General features: G+C 39.4%; 1 protein-coding gene across 2 annotated transcripts in view; it reads right to left on the reverse strand.

The window, feature by feature from the left end:
* LOC135319942 (uncharacterized) overlaps positions 1-16,559 on the reverse strand; it is a 140,285-nt gene that overhangs the window by 62,143 nt on the left and 61,583 nt on the right. Inside the window, exons 18-20 of one of the 2 annotated variants that reach the window (XM_064482272.1) lie at positions 16,391-16,514; positions 1,116-1,361; positions 338-425 (exon numbers count right to left, since the gene is read on the reverse strand). The gene's annotated coding sequence lies outside the window, so the exon portion shown is untranslated. The remainder of the gene's footprint in view (positions 1-337; positions 426-1,115; positions 1,362-16,390; positions 16,515-16,559) is intronic. The other variant, XM_064482273.1, reaches the window with a different exon arrangement.

Consider the following 16,559-nt stretch of genomic DNA (forward strand, 5'->3'; position numbering starts at 1 on the left):
AGATCTACATATATGGAAGACATCTCATGTTGATGGAATGGTAGACAATATTGTTAAAAAATGTTAAGACTCCCAAAAGTGATTTACAAATTCAGTGGAATCCCTATCAAAATTCCAGCTGACTTCTTTGCAAAAATTGAAAAACTTATCCCAAAATTCATATGGAAGTGCAAGGGGCCCAGGACAGCCAAAGCAATCTTGAAGAAGCAGAGCAAAGTGGGATGACTCACTTTAAAGTGTACTAAAAAGCTATAGTACTAAGTCAGTATGGTACTGGCATAAGTTTGGATAAATAAATCTATGAGACACAATAAAATCCCAGGGGGAAAAAACTTACATTTACAGTCAGTTTTCCACAAGGGTGCCAACAACACTCCATGGAAAGAATTGTCTATTCAACAAATGGTGCAGGGAAAGCTGGGTATCTGCAGGCAAAAGAATGAATCTGGAATCTGGACCCCCATATTTTATATAACAAATAAAAATTAATTCAAAATTGATCAGAGACAGAAACGTAAAAAGTAAACCTATAAACTTTCTAAAAGAAGACACAGTATAAATCTTTGAGGTCCTAGGATAGGCTTTGGTTTCCTAGATACAATACGAAGAGCACAAGTGATAGAAGAAAAAAGCAGATAAACTGGACTTCATCAAAATTAAAACCTTTTTGTTACAGAGGACATCATCAAGAAAGGGAAATGACAGGGGAAGGGGGTATCTCAACTGATAGAGGGCGTGCTTAGCAAGAAAAATAAAATAAATCAATACATCTAATTACCTCACCTGTAAAGAAATTGTTTTAATGTTTAAAAGAACTAAAGTGAAAGCACAATCTGCAGAATAGGAGAAAAATTTTACAAAGCATGTATCTAATAAGAGACTAGTATTCAGGATATATAACAAATGCTTACACCTGAACAATACAAAGAAAATCGACCCAATTTTTAAAATTTCCAAGGATTTAAAAAAATACACAAATGGCCAATAAGCATATGAAAAGAAGCTCAGCATCACTAGCCATATCAAAATGAAAATTAGATCTTATTTTACAACCACCAGGATGGTTATAATCAAAACATTCACAATAACAAGTGTTGTTCAGGAAGCAGAGATACCTCATATGCGGCCAGTGGAAAGGGACAATGGTGCAGCTTCTTTGGAGAAGTCTGTTGTTTCCTCAAAAGGTTAGAGTTATATGGCTCAGCAATTTCACTCCTACATGTAGAGTCATCCCTTAGTATCCTCGAGGGGTTGGTTTCAGGAACCCCCCATCCTGGATTCCATTATCCAAGGATGTTCGAGTCCCTTTACAATCAGCCATCTGGATCCATGAAGTGGAAACTGCAGATATGGCGGGCCAACTGTACAGCCAACAGAATGAAAACATATTCTCACAAAAACTTGCACATCAATATTCATGGCAGTATCATTCAGAGTAGCCAAAAGTTACAAACAATATCCATCCATCAATGAACGGATAAACAAAATTACCAAGAATAGTCCCACAAACTTTTGGTCATTGAATCTTTGACAAAGGAGGTGAGAACATACAATGGAATAAAGACAGCCTCTTCAGAAAATGGTGTAGGGAAAACTGGACAGCTGCATGTAAATCAATGAAGTTAGACTACTCCCTCACAGCATACACAAAAATAAATTCAAAATGGCTTAAAGACTTAAACATGTAGACAAGACACTATAAACCTCTTAGAAGAAAACATAGGCAAAACATCTGGCATACATCTCAGCAATGTTCTCCTAGAGCAGTCTACTCAAGCAATAGAAATACAAGCAAAAATATACAAGTGGGATGTAATTAAACTTACAAGCTTTTTCACAGCAAAGGAAACAGTAAGCAAAACAAAAAGACAACCTATGGAATGAGAGAAAATATTTGCAATAAATGAGACTGACAAGGGCTTAATTCCCAGAATATATAAACAGCTTTTACACTTGATAAGAAAGAAAAACAAACAACTCAATCCAAAAATGGGCAGAAGACCTAAAGAGACTTTTCTCCAATGAAGACATACAAATGGCCGATAGGCACATGAAAAAATGCTCAATATCATTATCAGAGAAATGCAAATCAAAACTGCAATCAAATATCACATCTCGCCAGTCCGAATAGCCATCATTCAGAAGTTCACAAACAATAAATGCTGGAGAGTCTGTGGAGAATAGGGAACCCTCCTACACTGTGGTGGGAATGCAGTTTGGTGGAGCCATTGTGGAAAACAGTATAGAGGTTCTTCCAAAGACAAAAAATTGACCTCCCATATGACCCAGCAATCCCACTCCTAGGCACATATCCAGAAGGAACCCTAATTCAAAAAGACACCTACACCCCAATGTTCACAGCAGCACTATTTACAATAGCAAGACATGGAAACAACCTAAATGTCCACTGACAGATGACTGGATAAAGAGGTTGTAGTATATTTGTACAATAGACTACTTTTCACCATAAAAAATAATAATAAAATAATGCCATTTGTAGCAACATGAATGGACCTGGAGAATGTCATTCTAATTGAAGTAACCCAGAAAGAGGGAGAAAAATACCATATGAGATCGCTCACATTTGGAATCTAAAAAAAAAACAAAAAATGAAAAAACAACAAAACAAAAAGATAAACTTATCTACAGAACAGAAACAGACACAGAGACATCGAAACCTAACTATGGTTACCAGAGGGGAGAGGGTGTGGGAAGGAATAAATTGGGAGTTCAAGATTTGCAGATAGTATATATAGAGTAAACAGCAAGTTTATACTGTATAGCACAGGAGAATATATTTAGTATCTTATAGTAACTTATGTTGAAAAAGAATATGAAAATGAATACAGGTATGTTTCTATATAAATGAAGTGTTGTGCTGTACACAAGAAACTGATGCAACATTATAAACTGACTAGAATTCAATGAAAATATTTTTAAATAGACAAAAACGAGAAAAAGAAAAAAGATACTATCAAATCAAAAGAATAAATTACTGATTGAGGCTACAACATGGATGGACCTTGAAAGTTTATACTAAAATAAGCCACACACAAAAGGGCAAATAGTGCCCTTTTAGGTGAACTGTCTCTAAGCGTTTATTGTACTATTCCAGTACATTTTCTGGAGGTTTGAAGTCTATCAAAATCAAAATAAAATGTATTATTCATTAAAAACATAAAATGATTCCTCACAGGAGGGCTTTAATTATTAAATGCAGAAATGCATGTAAAGATCCTGGAACAACAATATGCATGTCCACAGAGAGTCAGTGTTGTCACTGCCACTCAGAGGGTGGTGCCAGCGCTGATGAGGGCTGCCTCCACTCGCTGCCCTGCAGAGAGGAGTGAGGGCCTGGGCTCTGACAGGAAGGTTGACCATGAACATGGGTTAGACAGAGCCACTCCCCAGACTCTGCGTTACCCAGCTTTCTTATACAAACTGCTCCATCTAACATAAACAAGCTACAGGGATGGATCTTACAACACAGGGAATATAGCCAATGTTTTACAATAACTATAAATGGAACATAAAAATAAAAATTGTGCAACTATTGTACACCTGAAACTTATATCATATTGTAAATCAGCTATACCTTTATAAAAAATTAAAAAATAATTTAAAAATTTTATCAGTTTAGTATTCAATTCGGTTTTTAAGTAACTACTAAACAGCTTAGAAAGTATAAAATATTTAAGTGTGATAAGTTTGTTTACATATTTATTTACTTTCAGCCTCCTGCTAAAAGAGAAATTAAACAATTTTTTTAAACACGGCTTAACAACCATAACAACAAAAAGACAAAAGTGAGAGTGAAGACAAAATGGAGATTGAATACTTAAATGAAACCAGGGGAAGGTAAATTCATAAAACTGAATGCCATGAATTTAGGGTAAGTGTTAAAGGCCGACTAGAAATTCAGCTGTAAGATTCTTGGCAGCTAAAGCAAAAAGTAAAAGATGATGGGACGGGTGGTAGAGCTCAGTGGTAGAGCGTGTGCTTAGCGTGCACGGGGTCCTGGGTTCAAGTGCCAGGGCCTCCAAGAACAGATAAATACACCTAATTACCTACCCCCTAAAGAGCCCCAAAGAAAAGAAAAAGAGAAATTTGTTTCCTAAAAAATCCTGATATTAAATTTAGATTAAATAATTGAAAAAAATAAAAGAAAAATAGAAAAGATGAGTGACACAAGCGATAATGCCCGTTAGATAAATCTGCAGTGGCTGCTGGCAGGTCCCCATGTCCCACGTGGGAAAATCTGAAACATCCTTCTCACCACTCAGAGTCATCCTCAGCCCACACCACCCCTCCCCCTGTTAAATACAGGAGCATGGGTAGGGCCCGGCCTTTGCTCTCTCTGTGTCATCACAGTGAGACAGAATGGAAGGGGGCAGAGCACAGCCATTCAAGGAAGGCCACAACAATTAACATCAAAATGGTGAAGGATTCAATGCCCAATAGGCCTTGAGGCTCAAGATGAAGAGATATAACTTCTAGCAGAGCTTGAGCTTCATTATACACCCATTGTAATAGTAACATGGTGAATTTACATGCCCCAAGGCACCATGGCCATCCCAAGGCTAGCCAAAAAAGGTCACAGGGTGGGAAATGGCCAACTCCCTGGGAATCCCAGCCCCTTGCCCTTAGGCTGCTCAGTCTACTTATTAGCATATGAAACAACCAAGCCCAAGAAAACGAGCAACACAGCGTCACCTCGCGGTCACCACTCTCTCTCCCTCTTCCGAGAAGGCCCACACTCTGTCTGTGGAGTGTGTACCTACTTTTAATCTGAGCACCCGAACCCCACAACTCGTGGCCTTTCTCTTGCCTTTCAATGTGTCTCTGTGAATAAATCTACCATTACTCAACAGTGGCTTGCTCTTGAAATCTTTCCTGCAGGAAGCCAAGGACCCACGTCTGGTGGGGCACATTCCAGGGGCTCAACCAAAGCCTGGGACACAGCCCTTCTCATGCCCCACATCTGTTTTCTTGTATCAACAGGACTGGGATATGAAGGGAGTTCTGAGGCCCCAGCTAAGGGACAGAAGCAGCCCCCAGGGCTCAAAATGGCGGGCAGGCCCTCCCCCAGCAGGGTCCCTGAGGTCGGCCCTGTTCTCTGTGGTTCCCTGTTGTGCTGACCCCCTAGCCAGACAGCGTTCTCCTAGGCCTGTCCCCACAAAACCCTTCTCTCCAAAATACAAGCACATCATGTCACAGTCCTCTTATTCAACCAGAAAGTTTTCAGCGCACTTTTTCCTTCCCTAGTAAAGAATCTATCTGTCCTCCCTCCCATCCCACCACTTCTTTCTTTGTGAGAACTCTGTACTCCTCACATACCATCCTGAACGCCGCTGCCTTGCTAGCTGGGACCGAGATGCTTCAGTCTCACACAGCCTGCGTCCTTTCACTTTCCCCTTTCTACCTTAAAAAGCCTTTCCTGTGTCTCCCACCCCTCTGATTCTGAACTTCACAAAGTGCTGAGTTTGCAGTCACTGTGTGCATACCTCCCAGGTTTTGGCTAGTTTTCCTTCAAAAGATCTTCACTAAGGAGCTGCATCAAGAAGTTTAAAGAGGCTATTCTTACATCTGAGCTGAGGAGCCTGCATAAAATTTAAATGGCTTTGAAGAGAGAGTTAACCAGGGACAGAGAGGCCGCAGGTCCTAGTCAACAGTGTCATGAGGCAAAATGTTCTTCAAAGGCTCAGAGTGGCTTCTGAACACGGAGTCGGCAGGGAGGAGATGCCAGGCAGTGAGTGGGGTGAGTGACACTGGGTACGCTTCCCAGCTGGGGAAGAATTGGATTTTGTTCTAGTTTTCCAAACAATTTCTGACTACCTTTTTCTCTTATTGTCACATACCATTTCCTACGAATTAAGAAAAATCAATGTCAGTCATTTGTGCCACTTGGTAGAAGCTACACGATGCCATTCAAAGGGCTGGGATATAACAGCCACACCAGTCTAGGCTGAAAGACCAGTGGGGTTATTTCCAAGGTAATCACGGGCATGCAACAAACTCCCCAGCTTCAATTACCTCATATCAAATGTGAGGCCAATAAAACTACCAAGCAAAGTGCGTGATGATTATGGCTGAAATCTGTTTACTAGGTAAGTGCCCGTAAGAGCTGCCGCTGAATGGGGAATGAGTATGATCAACGAGGCCAAGTCAACCTGGTCACACGAGCCCTGCCTTCCCGCGTTGGTGCAGGACCGGAGTTTGTTTAGCTGAGATGAACGCCCCCAGAGCAGCCCCGAAGGGAAAGCTCCCAGCTCTGCGTGGCGAGGCGTGTTCCTTTCCTTCTCAGAGCTGATCACAATTTGCAGTCTTCTGTTTTTACATTTATCCCCTTAGTACCTGCCTCCCCTCCGGAGTTTTGCTTAAGCAGCACAGGTCCAGGTTTGTGTTGCTGCCTACTGGATATTCTGGGCTGGGAGACAGGCGACCCCACGTCTGGCTCTGGGGCTGAACCGAGAGGGCAGAAGGCCCAGGGGCCCATGCTGAACCGAGGCCCCAGCACCCAAAATTATGGTGTGACTTTGGGCAAATTACACAGTCTTCTTTACCCTGAGATTCCTCATCTGTCCATGAAAATAACTGCCCATGGCATATAGAGTTTCAAGGATTAAAGGAAATCACCAAATTCACAACCTATTCAAGGGGCTACCAGTGCATCCTCAACAGGCACATGCTACCTTTACGGCTGTGACACACGCTAAGCGGGGCGGACAGACACAGTGAACACTGCTAAGTGCCTGTTTGTTAAGTGTTTCAAGAGTGTTATAATACTGTTTACAACTTACAACAAACCCAGGAAGAAACGAATATTATAATGCACATTTCACAGATTCACCAACAGATTAAGGGAGGTTACACTCTAGTCCAAGGCCCTTTGGTGAGGAAATGACGATTTAAACCTGTATCTGAGCCCAGGCCTGGGCTACATCTCTCTCCAATCCACCTGTCCAATACACAAGTTTGCACAGGCCAGCTCTTAAATGCAATGTGTGCCACCGTTTGTCAATGTTTGTTAGTTACCATAAACTGCTCTCAGAAACCGCTACAGAAAAGACAGGTGGACCCACATCCCTGCCAACAAAGTAGAGGAATTCTGCCTTGCCTTCTCCTGTAATGTGCAGAAACCCTTCCCTACACCACCAAATTCAAATGTATGCTTCATCCGTGTTTATGTTTGCACACGGAATATTAAAGTAGAAGGTACCTGCAGTAATTCTATCTCGGTTCCTTTCCACGTATCCAGATTATCCACAATCAGTCTGTGAATGAAAATACTACAATGTGAATGAAAATACTGCAACCATGTCAGGAAACAAATAATGCTGAAACCAAGTCATCAGCGGCTGCCGCCATCCCCCAGCGAGGACAGGCCTGAAGTCCAGCCTCTACAGCCACTCACAACAGTGCCCTCTGAACAGAATGAGAATAATACAAGACAGGATACTTGCCCTAGATAGCTAGGTGCTTGTCTAAAGAATGAATCCAGTGAGCCCAAATGATACATAGAAAATCACTAAACTCTTTAACTTGACATACCTGGCTTTTTTTAGATAACAATGTTTTATTGTTCCAACAACCTGGTCTTTGTTGTAAAGCTCCTATATATCCTAGCTCCTCCCCAACCTCTTCGGAGCAGTCCCTCAGAGAGATCTGAGAGGCTGTCATCCCGGCTCGAGTCCTCCCGCCAAATAAACATAACTCTTAACTTTTAGGCTGCACATGTATTTCAGTCAACAGTTTTGGACACCATGAAGGGACCCAGAGCAGACTTTCTCCACCTGAACTCTCCGAGTATCCGGACCTTGGTATCAGCAGTGGCCCTTTGTGCCCATCCACATCCTCGGGGAGTCCAGATGAATTTGGGTGAGTCTATCTTGGTTCTCGGATCTCCCATATTGGCTGATAATCCTGAGTTTTATTTGGCGGTGTATCCAGGTACCTGGCCCTCCAGTTGAAAGATACTGGGGGGGAATAACCCACCCAGTGGAGACATACTGGGTGGGGCCTGGTTGAAAGATAACGGGAAACACCCATCTTTAGGAGACTTCCAAGGTGGGGCTGGTTGAAAGATACCAGGAAAATTCCCAGTGGAGACATCCAGAGTGGGTCCATGTTGAAAGACACTGGGGTCAGGACTGAGTGGTTAGGTAAGGGGCTGGTCTAATGTTTTCCTCAATTTGGTTACCTCCATTGAATTTTTCAGAATAAAAGTAAAACTCTTATGAGGAACCTTTCAACTCCAAAAATGGGACCCCCTTCCTGGCTGGTAACAGTTTTCTCGGATGACTGAGAAACTTGCAGGAGTGATATAGGCAAAGACTTCATGCCATAGAGTTGTCCCTGCGGGAAAGCCTACTAGCAATTTTATTCTGACAACCCTACGTTAGAATGGGGAATAGAACTTTCAAAAAAAAAAAAAAAAAGAAAGAAAGAAAGGAAGAAAGAAAAGGAAAAAAAGATAAAGAAATGACAGATTGCCAGCCTCCAACTAATACCCCAGCCAGGATTATATACATACAAAACTTACAAATTTAATTGGGAATTAAAAAAAAAATCTCACTCTTAAAGTAACTAAGCAGGCCTGATAAAAACATTTTTTGGAATTCTGGACTTATAAAAACCAAAACCCTTTTAGGGGGAACTTCGATTTCTCTTCCTGTGTCCTTGAAATATAAACGTTTTATCTTTCGCTGGATGTTTTATGTGTGTGTATGTATGTATATATGTGTTTCCTTTTTGTTTTTAATGGAAAATTTGGACTCTGCCATGCAAAAGGTACAAGTATTGTGTACATATGGTGGCCACACAAATAAATTGGGATTCTCAACAATCCTTTGTACCAATTTTCAGGCATTTTGCCATCTTAACCTTTGTTGCATCAGTCTGGACCATGAATTGCTTTACCTTTTGAAGAGTAAACTTTTGAATTTTATTTAGGCAGCACCCCTACTCTCATTTGGAAAAGCCTCTTCATCTTATTCGTTTAAAATCATTATATATATATAAATTGATGGCTATATGATGGATCCCTTAATTTGGAAAACCTTTTAAATTGGTGAGAGTTGAAAGAGCTCTCATTATAAACAGCCGTTTTATTGGTACCTATTAAAATCAAGTTTAAAGGTAGAAAATATATCTAATTGTTAATCTAAGAACTTATTTTACAAAAACTGGTTTAAAAAGCTACATTTATGTTTTTCCTTTCCCATTAATGGTTTTAGAGATGTTAATAAAATCTAAGAATAATTAATGTTAATTAGGTTGAGTAACTGGAAAAAAGAATGTAAAAATGTCGAAAGACTTTTTTCTTAACGGAAAAAAAAGAAAGATAAGGGGCTTATCCAAAATGGGTAAATTTTTTTGATGGTTATTTTGAATGAGATAAATAAAATGGACATTTTTGGATTTAGAGACAAGGTTTTAATACTACACTACGTAAAGTTAAAAAAAAAAAGTGGCCAAAGAGATCACCTACTGCCCCCCAAAATTAAAGTTCAAACAAGTCCGTTTTATTTACCCCAGTTTAAAATGTATGTATTTATAGGGATAGATACATATAATATATTTAGACTGTGATATTTGATCAATGACTGGGGCAACAGACCAATTAATCAAATTAAAAGTTGAGAAGGGCCTAAGTTCTTAGGCTCAAACTTGGGGATCCCAGAGACTTTTCTATAAAATTAGATACAGTGAAAAAAAAAAAAAAAGAAAGAAAAGAAAAGAAGAAAAAGGCTTCTGGCATTCCTTCTAGAAATAAAAATTATTGATTAAACCTAATAAATATTAAAATTAAAGGTATAAGAGTTAATAAAATTGAGATAAAAGTTTGTAAATTTGGTATGTTTAAATGGGCTTTATATAAACTTTTTGCTTAATTATGTTGTGGGATAGATATGTTTCAATGGAAAAACGCTTCCTCTTCTTGGTATTACAAGGCTGGGCACATTTCTGTCCCTCAGAAAATATTAATTGAACAAAATAAAGGAAACCAATAGAGTTACCTGAGCCGTCCAATATAATGTAAAACTAAAAACTAATATTCAGTGGCTAATAGAAAAATATAATAAGAGGTTTACCCTGGGTTTAACTTATAACTCAAGGAAAAGAGACCTTACTAAATGCCTTATGCAAGCTTTGGAAGACAAGATAAATTGAACCTTAAAGTTTTAAAACATGGAATTCTTGGTTTACAGCTCTTCTCACTGATACAAAAAAGCCAAATAAGGAGATACAATTGGGCCTGCGTGACAGAGCAGTTCTCTGGGGAACTGGAAGTGTCTGTCATTTTCTTGCAGATCAGAAATGTATATACAGCAAACAGTGACCTACGACTGAGCCTAATTAGCTCAATGAGAGAAAACTTAAGACCAAAGAAATTTTTGGCATTTTAGAGCTCAGAACTCTGATGGGTCCGTCAGACTTTGTCAAGAAATCTTAAATGTCTTTTTCATAAATAGTAAGCCTTAGTGATTTGAGCAAGCAAATTAAGCTTACTCCAACTATTATTATACCTATCTTATAAGTAAGTTTTAAAGTGAAGCTATGAGATCTCTAACTTTGGTCTGTTTATAAGCCTGAGTACACATTATAGATGTGAGATATTTCTACAGCTAAAAAAAAAAAAAAAAAGTCAAAGAGCTCTGCTTAATTGACGTAAAAAGTAATAGCTTACAAATTAAGTATTTTTAAAATAAAAACTGACTAAGTTGACCTTCAGGTTCACGTGAACTGGAAAATATTCAATATTAAGATAACACTTGGTATTGTTTAGTTTAAGTATGTTCTAATTAATATAGACATCTTTAAAGTCATCAATATTAAGTATAATACTTTTACTGTACCTAGGTTTAATGAAAGTCAAATAAGATCCTGTTATATATGTTACAGATTTGTCAAAAAAAAAAATAGTAATGTGGTGTGATAAAAATTGAAGTAAATTAAATGCAAATGAGATGAGAGTTTTGGGTAAATTTTTTAAAATATATATTTAAAATGTATGCTTAAGATAATCTCTAAATGTTTGGTATCTAAATTCTAGAGTTGTGCTAAATTAAGTTAAATGATAGGATTTTATTTAATAGCTATACCATTTTCAGATAAAATAAGATTGAAATATGAATTACTTAACATATGACTTCCTCTTACAGAGAAACTAAAGGTGTTTAGAAATATTAATAAATGCTTGGTGCCACTCTGAAATAGTCTCTATTATTAAGGGAAAGATCTCAGTAACCTAGGAAGGTAAGATAAATGTGTAAAGGAAGATATAAGGAATGGAATTATATTTTGTTAATGAAAAATAGTGACTTTGTCCTGAATCTGGTTACTTCTGAATGGAAGAAAAAATAAGGGACACACTAATACGAGTATAGAAAGCTGGGGAAGGCTTGTGGAAGAGGAACCCTGAGGAAAGAGTTTTGTACGTGGTCAGAATTGGCTAAGTTTAGAATCAATTTGTGCAAAGTAAATGAATCTTAGAAGTAAGCTGGTACAAGACTACATTTGGTTTTCTCTCTGTTAAGGGGACAAATTTTTCTTAAAATATTAATCCACCTTCAGTAACAAATTGTAAAGCTTCTTATGCGAATTAAGTGATCTGTTGTGTCTTTACCTTTGAAATATTTTCTTGTTAATGAGTAAGTACTACTTTACAGTGATCTATACGTTTATCTGATCAAGTGTTTTGAAAACTTTTAACAAGCTCCCCAAATATCAATTCCTCATTAAAATTCTTTTAGTCTCCAGTTAACTATGGGATGCTACAAAGGGTCCCTGAAACATCTCAAAGAGAGATTTTAAAGTAGTAAGTTTCATTTGGCATGTTAACTAACATGGGAAGTATTGTCAAATGAATAATAAATCTTCCTAGGTTGTATTGTATGAGAAAATATTATTAATATAGATATTCTAGAAATTATATGGACTCCCTAACATTCTGGTATATCTGAAATGTTACCAGTCATAATTCTGGTTATTGTGACCAGGTTTCTTTATAGATTACAGTGTAATGTTGTTTAACCATGCTGTTAATTCTGTTGTCATTTATAGGCAGGTAATTGTTTTCTTCTGATGATTTTGCAAGATACTCTCTCTTCAAGGAGATTTACTGATTTCTAATAAATTTCAAACTATAGCACTGAAATAAACTGGGTAAGAAATTTTAAAGGTCTAATGAAAACTCTGATTAAAAGAATTAGTTACGTGGGACCAAATAAACTGATGAATATGGTTACAATTTTTGATTTTGTCTGAAATACTAGTGGCTTTTAACCTGTTTACCAGACATAAAGAAACTCTTCTCCTTAAACTAGTTATGATTCACGTCAATTTGATAAATTATACCTATGTAAGCAGACTTAGAACAGTTATCTTTTCTCTCTATCTGATCCCTCAAGAGACTAAAGTCTTTAAGTTCCCCAGTGGCTCTATGAGATAAATTAGGAAGATCGTCTCCTAACAGGTATAGGAACCTCAAAGTATTTTAAGGACTTCAAAAAGAAAAGAATTTACCTAAATCTGTTAGGCAGAAATCTATGACAAGCCCTTGACGGGGCTTTCCTGGCCTTAGCAAACCTTATTAACATTGTAGCTTAAAAGTCCTTATTAAAAGTTCCAACACAGCCAATTTAAAAGAGCCTATATGATCAAATAATCAGACTTAACTTGTAAACAAATTCACCTTGATTTGACTATATTTGATAAAAATGAGGGAACTTTAGAGAGAAAAAGATTATATTTTAGTGGATATTAAATTCTCGTTTTGTTAATTGAGGTCTATATTTAGTAAGACACTTCCCAGATCATTCCTTGCTGTCATGTTACATTGCTGCAAAGTTTAATTGAATTATTAAAAGGACACTGTATGTTTCTTTCTGAAGCTTAGTAATATATCCTTGGGTAAAGATCCAATGCCCCATGACATGCGGCCAGGGGATTATACATACTGGAACAGGCATGACTTTAAAAACTGTCTCCAACATGAATGGAAGGACTCTATCAGGTACTCTTAACTAGACCATACACAGCAAAGCTGAAGGAAACTGACTTTCAGATTCATTTCCAATCAGAAAGAGCCCCTGCAGTGCACTGGCCTATAGAGCACTGCTCACCTTAAAACAAGGCCCAAATGGAGAAGAAGCTACCAGGCCAGGATGAGAAGACGACGACATATCAGGTAGACAGCTGACCCAAGACACCAAATCAGGCCTGTATACCAATTACTTTGATAATTTCTCCTACCTTTGATTATGAACTACTCCAATTGTTAAGTTTATGGTAAATTACCTTTGTCTAGTACTTCTGTGTTACCTTGGTGGGTTTCCCTACTCCAAGGCTCTAACTAGATAGCCCTCAGAAACGTTATTCTAAAAAGGAAATTATAGTTCTGTTTAGGCCACTGTTGATCTTACAAGGTGGGAGACCTCACCTGGCCAATTAATACCTGCTCGAAGCCTGACCATAAATACGAACTTTCTCGTAAGATCACTCAAACTCAGTCAGAAACACAAGAAAAATTTTAACCCAAAAATATAACTCCTTGACTATTAAATTCTTAATCGTGACTTTATTAACGTTACTAGCTCTATTACTTATATCCTGTCTATTTTATAAGATTGTTTTCTCTTACATTTCCCAAAGTGTAGCTAGGCCTACAACAAGATTGATGATGGCAAATCATATTGAAGAAATACATAAAATTTATAACCCTGCATAAAATAATTATAACAGTGTGATTCTAGGTATGGGAATGAGCAATGAAGGGTAAACATTTCCTGGATCATAACAGACTAGTAAGACAGGCCATCCAGAGAACTTTTAGTATCAACAGGGCCTGATAAAAACACCTAACACCTTGAATGGCAGGTCAGAAGTTTCTTCAACCTGAACTAGGAATGAGCCTTCATAGCACCCTGGGACAAAATTGGTCATGAAATGTCTCTCAAAATATTGGTCGAATTTAGGACCAAGGGGGAGCACTGTGAATGAAAATACTACAATGTGAATGAAAATACGGCAACCATGTCAGTAAACAAAGAATGCTGAAACCAAATCATCAGCAGCTGCCACCATCTCCCAGGGAGTACAGGCCTGTGCATCCAGCACCCTGCTCAGAGGCTCTTCCTCCCCTGCAGGAACACGTTCCCACTCTCCGCAGGGACACCCCCACAGGGAAGCCCTCTTTTCGCCCTCAGCACAGCAAGTGTCCCAGGCCACAACCCGAGCTGCCCCATTAGGACTGCGGGTGCCCAGGTTTGCTAGTCAGACCAGCAGCCTCAGAGCCAGGGTTTATGCCCGGGTCACCCTGCAAACCTACTGCCCACCATACAGCCCCCAGCCAGCAGGTCACCTGGAAGTCGCAGCAAGTACCCCACCCAATCCCGAAGTCTCTTCATTTGCCAGCACCGCTGATGACTGGTCTCCAAACTTTGGTCAGTTTTGCACAAAACAGCAGCTTCCACTGTGAAGCAGGGGGTTTTCTCTTCTGCTCCCCATCCTTACTGGACACGTCAAGGGAAACCAAAAGGCCTTTTCTCAACCCTTTTCTGATGACACCCTCCCACCCACAATATTCACATGCTCAAGAGATTTGGGTCCACGTGGTTTTGTTTCCCATACGCTAAGTGGCTCAAAACACTGCGGGATTCTTTCCCATTTGAGAGTATTAGTTTGTACTGAGTTTATCGGCTTTAATCACTTTTTGTGTCTCTCTTCAGTGTCCCTAGCAGTTGCCACTTTTTACTCCCTTCAGCAGCCTCCCTCCCAACATCTAGTCTAGGAAATCAGCTGTGATGAGGGGTCCGGGGGCAGTCACAGAAGATGGAACTAAGGCACAGACTGGCGACATAATTTGCCTGAGAAGATCATCTTCAAGCCCCAGCACTGTGTGTCACGTCCCTCTGTTTAACTCTTATGCTAAACTAGTTAACTTTTTATAGATTATGGTTATAAACAGATGAGGTATCAAAATACATACAAGGACACACATCAACTCTATGATGTTCATTAACTCTACTGTTTTGTTTCTATTTTTTTTATTTCTGTTAAAAAAAATTAGGAAACTCTGCAGTCAATATAGCAAAATGTTAATGGGTTTTAAATCCAGAATGTAGAGACTTAAGTGTATCATTAATCATAATTATTTGTATGCTCACAAAATGATTTGACAGTCTCTCTCCCCTACCGCTACTCGTTACTGGCTCTCACCTGAGCTCCCAGACCACACATCGAACAGCCTTTCACTTTACCCACAGCTGAACTCATCAGTTTTCCCCCAGAGCTCCCTCTGCAGCTTTCCCTCCTCAGAGCACAGCAGGACCATCACTTACCTCATTAATCCACCCAGAAACCTGGGCCTAACTCCAACCTACCTTCACAGACATCATTCATCCTTTCCTTTTTACCATCTAAACATGCCTAAAGTCTGTTCGTTTTTTCCCAGTGGCTGTCCCACTGACTGTCCCACCGCTCAGGTGGAAGCCACCAACACTGCACTCCTGGACTCACGAGGCTCACATGTGGCCCCACAGCCGCTCTCCAATACTAGACACAAAAGGGATATTGTCACTCCCGTGCTTTTATGACTCTTTCCAAACCTACTGTTCTTAGAAGAAACTCCAAGTTTTTCACCTGGTGAAGGTGTTTGCCATGAAACTTTGAGCTCAGGAACGGCAGGACCCCCCTCGTTCTTGGCCCTCCCCTTTCCCCAAGGCCCAGCCCTCTCCCCCTCAGCCCCACCCTCTGGCACAAGGCTGGCTCAGGAGGACCTGCTGAGCTACACCAGCCTGTATTCTAACTCTGGTCTTGAGTTCTTAGCAAACTGCTTCACTTATCCATACAAATCCAAGGTAGATTAGATAGATTTTAGATGTTGAGCTGGACTATTGATTTGGGGATTTTGCACTAGCAACCTGCAAGTACATTTTCTAATGATTCTGTCTTCTTAAAACCACACCCAGGTTTTAGTAGTATTTGTGGAATGTCTTTGGAGTAAAAGGGACTGTACTTTAACAGACTATATGTTTTATAACATGAACAACCCGGACAGGGTCACAAATGGAATCGCCTCTCACAAGTGACAGAAGACAGGTGAGAGGCACAAAGCAACAGGTCTCAAAGATTGTAAGAGCAAAGTTGTTTCGCCAACCCCCCAAAAATTCCTGAAAGAACGAAAAATTCTGAATTTTGAAAGTAAAAGGCTATCATATATAGAAATAAAATAAATGATCCTCTTCATCAGTGTTTCAAGATCTGACTCCAGATATTTTAGCAGGCCATACTGAATCCTAGCACAGAAAAATCAGATGGACTAGTGGTGAGTAAGGTCCAGGAAAACGGCAGTAATTCCTCCACTTGTGTAAAGACATACACTCACCTGCCGAAAGTGAATGTAGAACGCATTCTGGAGAAATTTGGAAGCTTCCAGGGTCCGCTTCTGAATGGCAAGGACACGGACAGCTTGGGAGCATGCTTCTAACTCAGTCACCGGCATTCTTACACTGCAGGGGGAAAAGGAGGCCCTCAGTCGAGAGCAGAGATATTCC

The sequence above is a fragment of the Camelus dromedarius genome, chromosome 35, assembly GCF_036321535.1.
Source record: "Camelus dromedarius isolate mCamDro1 chromosome 35, mCamDro1.pat, whole genome shotgun sequence".
Classification (NCBI taxonomy): domain Eukaryota; kingdom Metazoa; phylum Chordata; class Mammalia; order Artiodactyla; family Camelidae; genus Camelus; species Camelus dromedarius.